Below are 8,986 nucleotides of genomic sequence, written 5' to 3'. Positions count from 1 at the left end.
GGGGGGGGGGAGGGCGAGAAGGTAGAGCAAGGCGGGATCTTGCAAGGGTAGATGTATAACACACACACACACACCCAAGGGGGGGCAAACAACAGAAATCTGGGTGAAGGGGGGACAGCAGATGGTGTAAGATATGAAAATAATAATAATTTATCAAGGGTTCACAGGGTGATATCACAGAGCTGATATCAAGGGCTCAAGTAAAAAAAAATGTTTTGAAACTGATGTTGGCAACCTATGTACAAATGTTCTTGATAACACTGATGTATGGATGTTACAAAAGCTGAAAGAGCCCCCAATAAAACAATTTATTAAAAAAGATAACAACAACAACCAATCTCTACTTCATCTCCTAATCATAATATAAGATGGGAGCAGTGGTCTCTTCACAGAGACTCCAGGAACAGCCTGTGTTCGCCCATCACCCCTGCTAGGGGTCCGTCCTCTCCTTAGACAGTCCTAACCCTGGATTCCAGATAAAGTTAGGGCAGACCTCAGAATCCCCCAAAGCGTACACAGAATTGTGATGTGCTTTTTCCCTAGAGAGAGGGCCCAGGGTTTTTAGTGGATTCTTAAAAGGGCTGTAAAACCGGGCCCTTTGGACCGATTGCTGGAATGTGGTTAGATTGTCAGAGCTGAGTTTGAAACTTGCCACTAACTATTCAAAATATATTCACGCTCCCTTTCAGTTAAGGTTCTTTGTAAATTTTACTTTGTTATTCTAGCTATCTCACACACATTTATTAAAACAGATTTAAAACATGGTAGGAAATCTAGAATTATTCTTTTCTAAAAATGAAAATTACATGTCCTGTTTCCATTTTCTCAGTGACTTTTTTCAAAAAGAGCTACTTCATGTTTATCACGAAGGCAGCCTAAGTCCTGGTTCACAAGCAGAAAGCTAGCGTGCTTTTGCTCTGCAGCAAATCCCTCAGGCAGCACCCCTTCAGGGACTGTGTGAGCACAGCATGACTGCGTCCCATAAAACCAGAGCTTGGCAGGCACCAACTATTCCCACCCAGAATTCACACAGTGCTACTGGGTGAGAGCCGGGTCTACCCTGCAAAAGAAAAGATTTACCAAAGACAACCTGTCTATCAGGGAAGAGCTAGAGTCTCACTCTAGCTCCTGTGACTATGGAATTCTAAACTTGTTCTAGATGAAAACTTTGCTGGCTAAGCCAGAGCAATGATGAAGTTTCAGGAGAAAAGAGAAGCATGCCTGCCTTGCTGTGGCCACCCTGTCCCTTTCCCAGAGCCGAGGGTGTGGTCCGGGGGGGCTGAGCAGGGCGGGACATCCCCAGCAGAACCATGGTGAGGGCCTACCTGGCCTGCAGCATCCTTGAGCCAATAGCAGTCCATTTTTGGAGTCAACCTCCCCAACGAGAACTGTCTGTGTCCCATCACGTTGTATGTACATGCCGTCTCTGATAAACCAAGATGGCCATTGGTGTATGAGTATCCTATTGCTGCTATAACGTATTACCACCGGCTCAGTGGCTTAAAACAGCACCGATTCCTTATTTCACAGTTGCTCAAGTCTGCAGTCCAGCACATGCTACTGGGCTCCATCAGTGTCAACGGGACTGTGTCCCCTTCTCCCTGCTCTACGAGAAAGCCTTGCCTCTTCCAGCCTCCTGAGTCTCCCCACATTCCTCGGCCCTGGGGGCCCCAGGGGTACGTGGCTCCTTGCTGTCTGTTTCTGTCATGACATCCTTCCTCTGGCTTTCTTCTGCTTCCCTCTGCATTGGAGCTGAAATGCTGAACACCAGGCTAGCAGAAGCATATGGTTTGCAGTGAGATCCCTAAATCCATTTGTGAGTCTCTCCACATAGGCTGTGCCTCCATTGAAATGGAATTATTTCTGATCCTTAACCGGCAGTGTGAAAAGCTGTGCCTTCGGGCAGAGTAGGTTAGAAAGTGGAGTGTTCCCACGCCCCTGTCAGCCCCCAGAGGGGCAGCCATGCCCTCAGGTGTGCCATTGATGGAATCTGGGGCACAGACCCTGACTGCCTTGTTTGGAGGGCCCTGAACCAATCCTGTGAGCTTTTATCTGCAAGGGTGCAGTCTCCCAATCATGGTCCCTTTTCCATGCGTTAGCCCTGCCTGTCTGCAGCCAGGACACATCGACCTCCAGTCATGAGTCGGTGGTGTCGTTTACGTGGCCGAGAGTTGTGACTGCTCAGACCCTATGGCACCTTGGCCTCGTGCTGCTGGTCTCCCTCATTTAGACAATTTGTCTTTGTCGTACTTAAGACTTAATACATTTGCTCCATAAATTATATCTGCATTTTCAGGCCTCATTTCTCCCTTAAAACACCTGCTTCTACTGCTGCGGGCCCTTGTGATGACATCGGGCTCACCTGAATAATCCAGGATAATCATTCCATCTCCAGGAAGTCAGCTGACAGACCACCTGAATCCTATCTGTAACCTTAATTACCTTTCCACGTCACTAGGAGCAGAGTGCCCAATGCACATCAGGCCATGGGAAAGTGGGAACGTGCCCGCTACAGATTAATAAGCAAGCACAAGTAAGCTCATGCTTACCTTGTTAACTGGGTAATCTGACCCTACATGTACGCTAACATACTCAGGGGTTCCAGGAATTAGGATGTGAGCATTGCCTTCCTACGACGGTCGCAGATGCTTGTGAATTTGGTGTGTTCATTTATCTTGAGTCAAACTGATTTTCCTACCAAATAAAGCACGAGTCAGAAAGACTGTGGGTCCTTTCCTGAATTTTGTACCTTAGAAAAATGTCAAGTCTGCTTTCTTTAGAAGTATTTAACTACCCAAAGAATCCCTAGTACGTCTTTATTTCTCTTTTCTCTTTCTTTTACCAGCCAATAGATTCCTCTCAGCACTCTGATTTTTTTTTTTAACCCCAAACACACATCATCCAGATTTTTCTTGCGGGGGACTGCCAACATCTAGAGGTAAAGAAGATACTCTTAGACCTACTTGCTTTAACAAAAATCGCAAGAAATGGCCTTCATTTTCTAAGAAAGCAAGCTTGTCAGGAAAGCCATTATGTCTGTATTTTAAGCTGGACAGGAAATAGGGCAATGTTTGTTTTTCCTGAACGCTTTCCCACTAAACTAAATGGGATGAGTAACCAGCCAAAACACCCCTCCTCTTCCACACACACAGGGGCGAGAGATCAGTGGGTGAAGCGCTCTGCTATTGTCCTGCAGCCCCATGGGAGTCGGCAGGGGGATGTTTTACCCACTTACTGAAGTTTCACCTCAAAGCCGACACTGTAAGCCGTGACACTAAGTGCCCGATACACTGCTTGCCCGGCTAAGAGGAAGACCACGTGCTTCTCTAATCACGTGTCCTCAAGTTCTGAAAGGAAAGAGGAACAGGCTTGGCCCCTCGGACAAAGGCCACAGAAGGAACATTTCAAATGTCCAAGCTTTACATCTGATCAACTCTGTTCCATGCCCAGGAGAACTGGCTTCCCACACAAGGGCATTCCCTTTCCGGAAGTTTATCAGTGCATCATCTTTTGTATATAAAGGCACCAGGAGGCCTGGCTTTCGTAAGCCTTGGTGGCACCATCGTTAAGCACAGTTGCCAATTGTTTGGTGAGCGGAAGCCATCCGCTGCTCTGTGGAGAAAAGATCTGGGTATCTGCTCTCTCTGAAAAGTACAGTCCAAGGAACCTAACCCTACTCTCTCCTATAGGGTCCCTGTAAGGGGGAAACCTGAATAATCCAGCCACAAGGCTTGTGGCTCACCCACACTTTCTCATTTGCCATTCCCTTGACACCCAAGAAGAGCACTCTCTGGGATTCAACACGAACACATTAGATATGCAAACTATTCCAGACACAACAGCAACAACAACCCAAACACCCCCATTGCCACCATACTGATTCCAACTCGGAGCAGCCTGATAGAACTGAGCATAACTGTTACCGTATCACAGGACAGCATTTCCAGGACTGTCATCTTTACTGAGCAGACTGCTGTATCTCGTCCTGCAGAGCCATTGCTGGGTTTGAACTACTGTCCTCTTGGTTATCAGTTTACTGCTTAATCACCATACCACCAAGGCTAGTAACCACTGTCTCCATCAGGGAAGCTAGCTTTTATCTAACACTTCCATCAAGGGTAATGACACACCGTTATTTCTGTGCTAATCTGTTCAATGCCCATTTCTCACACAAGACAGCAGTTGTGAAGAGGACAGAAGTGCAAACAGCATGTCTACCATTACACCCGCTCCTCGCTTATTAACATGGTTAGGTTCTAAAGGTCATTATGTGAAAGACGGCATGATGCAAAACCGAAGGATGATCAATCACATCAGATCACTTCACAACATAACAGCCCAACCAAGTCACTACAGGGCATCACGGCCCAGTCAAAGAGAAGTCGGGGTCACCCTTTCATCCCACCTCGGCCTTCGTTACTGCCAGAGTCACGTCACTACGTGGAAAACAGTAAGAGAGACATGTTTTTGCTACTGTTGCCAATTCAAAATGTCAGCTAGGGAGAGGTTGGTAAGTGAGGAGCGCTTGTCCAGGGCACGGTAAATTAAGTATTATGGTACATGGTACAGCGATTACATCAACACTGTTGGATGCGTGGATAAGAACATGGATGAACAAGGAAATTGCCTGCAATTATGTGAAGCAAGCACTCCTCAAACAAAGCCATTTCCAGGGGAAATCAGTGGAAACAACAGAAAAAGAGATGACTGAAGAGCTGTCTAAACCATGCGTTCCTTTAAAAATGACGTTTACAAGTCGTGAGAGGAGATCTGGTATGCCACTGAATAATTGAGTGTTCCTGGATCTCAATTTTTTTTTCACCTAGGACCCTTGGGTGGGTTGTATGTTAGGCTGCAAACCACAAGGTCAGCTGTTGCGAAGGAGAAACAGGCGGCTTTCTGCTCCCTTAATGAGTGACGGTCTCGGAAACCCCCAGGGGTAGTTCCAGCCTGCCCCAGAGGTGGCTATAGATCGGCATTGACTCAATGGCAGTGAGTTTGACTCTTTGAGTGAGAAGCATGGGGCAACCGTAAGTGAACAAAAGATCCAGTATGTGAAGCACAGGACAAACAAACACTGGGAAAAGAAATGGTTCAAGACATGCCAACTCAGTAACCACATAAAACCGAGGCAGATTACGGTCTTCAGGAGAATGCTTAGCAATGGCACCAGGCATCCTCAACCCTGCAAGTCCTCTAAAGGAGATAATTCAGGCTGTCACTCACTGGCTGACAAGCCGTGATTTGCGCCATCTGTGGCTTGGCCAGGTTTCTGCAGTCCTGGTTTACCCATATTCAACTTTCTGCTCACTTCAAATACTAAGAAAGGGATCGAGAAAGAGCCCCCAAAGTACCTGATGTGACAGGTGGCTGACGTCAAACCTCCATATATTTCTGTTAACACTGGAAGGTCGTTACTTTGGGTCGGTTGTGCCCTTTATTTGTATGGATGTCTTCAGTGGTGTCTCGGGGTTTTTAACATGGTGGTGGGAAGACAGGTCTTTAAATGGAATGAATGCTTGAAGTTGAAAGAAAATAATATATCAAAGCCCCCAAGACAAACAACTAACCCCCAATTCAAGGGCTTTTCTCAAAGGAAACCAGCCAGGCTTAGAATTAACTCTAAGCTATGGCGAGAAGCGAGGAACTGAAATTCCTCGTGAATTACTGACCAACTGAAACAAGCGATAAGCAGACACTGGGAATTAACCTAGATATGACTTCCAACCATGGTTTTGGTCCATCATGAATGCTCACATTAGCAGAACAAAGAAACTCTAAAAAGATGTTTTAAAAGAAACCACAGAAAACAAAACAGTTCCAGATGAGAAAAGCCGCAGGACCGGAAGTCTTGAGAAAAATCAAAGCTTGACTTCCAGTGAGCTTTTTTTTTCTCTCGTGGGAGACAGATATGCAGCATCTGCCTTCAATCCGTTCCTGTCTGCCTAGGGTCCGCCCATCCTCTGAGAGCTTCTCAGTGGTAGGCTCAAGGGTGATCGAGCCATCTACTCTTCGCTATGAAGAAAGAGAAGGAATCATGAAAAATGCGCATCCCTGATCCACAGACCAGCCTGCCACAGTTTTACTGACAGGACAGTTGGCTGGCAAATGCTCATTTTCACAAAAGCTAAGTTGGCAGAACTTGATTGCCCATGTCCTGGATGCAGACATTCAAAGCCTCAACAACCAATGTACAAATCCAACATTTCACAGGAAATGCCCTTTGGATCAAATCATTGAGGATTAAACTGTGACCACAAGATCTAAAGTGAGAGGGGGGAATGGAGTGAAGAAGAAATAATGTTGAGATTTGCACAGAGATAGGCAGACCCACATTTCTGTAGCGAAAACAAAGTAAACAGGATTTATCTTGAACTGCTGTGCCCTGTTTCAGCCGGAGAACATGTTCATTTCATTTAGACCGTCTTTAGCTATGGTCTACTTGCTGCATGATTTAAGCTTTATCTTTTGATTAAAGCATTAGTTATCCAGGGGTCAGTCCAGGCAATCTATATCATTTAAGGAACCCTAACAGTTACAGAGTCACAAATATAAAAGTGTGTAGAGGGCTTGACAAAGGGACTCTAGGACTTAAATCCCATCAACTTCACAGAAAATTTGCCTCTAAAGTAGCTCAAATGTGAGGACTGCGCTGTATTTCTGTGGGGCCCAGCCACATGGTGTCTCGCAGAGTGCTAAGGATTTTATAGGCATTCAGCCCGTGTTGATTTTACTCATTCGAGAATTTTAACTGTGACATTAAAGTCGAAGCCCAGCTGACACGAAGTACATTTTTAACAGTTGTATTGGCATGTGACTCACCTATTGCACAATCGTTCAATCAGAGTGAGAAGAGTTGCACAATCATCACCATAATCAATGTTAGAACATTTTCTTCTTTCTTGTGTTCACTATTGTTAGCTCTCCATCCCCCCACACGCCCCAACCTCCCCTGCCATTCCCCCAAGTTAACGCCTCTATGGATTTACCTATCCTGGATTTCATATCTAGAAAAACATAACCCGCCCCCTGAAAAAAACTAACACCAATAACAATGTAAAACAGAGAAAAGAAAGTAGAAAATATTAAAACTAGAACAAATTAAGAATTGATCTGAAGAGAAATCAAATGATAAGGTGTTCATCTTTAGCCTAACTGCGTGTGCAGCTATCCACTTTGCAAGAGACCGCGTGATGAGAGTTAACAATGTATTTTGTATTCGGAAAACAAAATACATTGTTAACTCTTCTTTCAGTTACACCTCACAAAATGTAGACTCTACTGATTCTGTTATCAAACAACTGCCATCCAGTTAGTATCTTAAAAATCCAAAAATGTCTATCCACTAGGATTGAAGAATAAAATGAAGCAAACACATAAAAGAAGAATGAAAAGAAAATAGCAAATAAAAGCTGGGTGAAGTGAGTCATGAGTAAACACTGGGGTTCCCTGGGCTTGCCCACTGTTGATGGGGGGCAGCTAGAGTTTACATGCACGCATGTACTGAGAGGACAGCTGTGGCCTATTATGAATGGGCTCACCCCATGAGGAGAAGAGGTTACCAATTCCAAAGTAAACTTGCAGGAATTTCTGATGCTCTGACCTCAAAATGCTTGCCAACAGTTAACATGCTACATCCTCCTCATGAGGGTGAAATATTAAAACGAGGTGATGAATGCAATTCTTCAGGTTCCTCGGGTCCTCGGGTTAGACCTGAGTGGTGCAAACGCACCAGGAAAGCCATGACTCACTGATCCCACCGTGGATCCCTTAGCCCAGGCTTAATATTATGTCAGAGACTGCTGCATGAGAAATGATCAAACTTCCTATCCGTGTCACAGCCAGACCACTGTAGGAGAAAGAACAAATACTTTGTGGTAATGAACAGCCACTGATGCAAAGAATTTCACTACATATGCATCTATGCACTGAAAAAAAAAATTCCTGCAAACTTGAGTTGTTTAGTATACAGAGAGTTACAATTCGATGCTCTCTAGCGCCAAAGAAACACGGGAAATGGCTAGGAGGAGAGAGCTCATAGAAGAGAACCCCAGGGACCAAACGGAACGGTGCTAACCCTCGCTCACAAATGTCAGCCACATGAGCGCAAACAACGGCTGCCACTTTCAACGAGCACACCCACGGCGGACGTGAGACAACAGGCACACTCATTCTCTGTGGTCAGGAGCACGGCTGGTGCAACCCTCTGGAGGGCAGCTTGGCATGTTTTAAACGCTTGGTCTTCTCCCTGTCCATCGCTCTTCTGTGCGGCTCTCCTACAGACTTCTCAGACCAGTACGCAAAAAATCAGTGGTGCCAAGCCGTTCCTCAAGGCAGTGATTGCTGAATTTAAAAAATAAATAAACAAGAGCCTGACGTTCACCCAGAGAGTGATCCGTTCCATACACACTATAAAGTCCTTCGAAAGAAAACAGTAGCTCTACCTATACGCACTGATGTTGACGTCTGATGAGAATTTGCGTGTTACTGTGTTCAAGGCACAGGCTAGCGGTTGCAAGGACTTTCTCGTCGCCATCACGGCAGTTCCGATTCACAAGGCATTTAAGACTGCAGATGCATGGAGAAGGGCAAGCGTGTTGTACAGGAAGAGCCCACTGTGAACCTTACATGCACAGATCATGGATATCAGCGAAAGAAAGACTGCAGTGGTTGCCGAGGGGGTGGGACTGCAAGGCTTGGAGCAAAGGAGATGCTGACCTAGTCGTTTTCTACAGTGCTCGAACTTCCCCGACACACAGGTTGCTGTGATGAGGTGTCATCGAGTCAGTTCTGAAACACAGGGGCCCGGACGGGCGCCATGCTCACCAGGGGACCTACGCTTGACTCCACTGGCAGCCACGGTGCCGATCCCTCTATATACCCGGGTTACTTTTTTTTTTTTCTTTTTTAACATTTTATTAGGGGCTCATACAACTGGTATCTCAATCCATACACACATCAATTGTGTAAAGCGCATTTGTACATC

At 45.7% G+C, this 8,986-nt stretch overlaps 1 protein-coding gene across 2 annotated transcripts in view; it reads right to left on the bottom strand.

The window, feature by feature from the left end:
• RGL1 (ral guanine nucleotide dissociation stimulator like 1) overlaps nt 1–8,986 on the bottom strand; it is a 362,525-nt gene that overhangs the window by 88,861 nt on the left and 264,678 nt on the right. The window lies entirely within an intron of this gene.

This window comes from Echinops telfairi, unplaced genomic scaffold, assembly GCF_000313985.2.
Source record: "Echinops telfairi isolate 266 unplaced genomic scaffold, ASM31398v2 ScPeMD7_7424;HRSCAF=8462, whole genome shotgun sequence".
Lineage (NCBI taxonomy): Eukaryota > Metazoa > Chordata > Mammalia > Afrosoricida > Tenrecidae > Echinops > Echinops telfairi.
The sequence above is the reverse complement of the archived record's forward strand: the minus strand, read 5'-3'. Positions and strand labels throughout refer to the sequence as shown.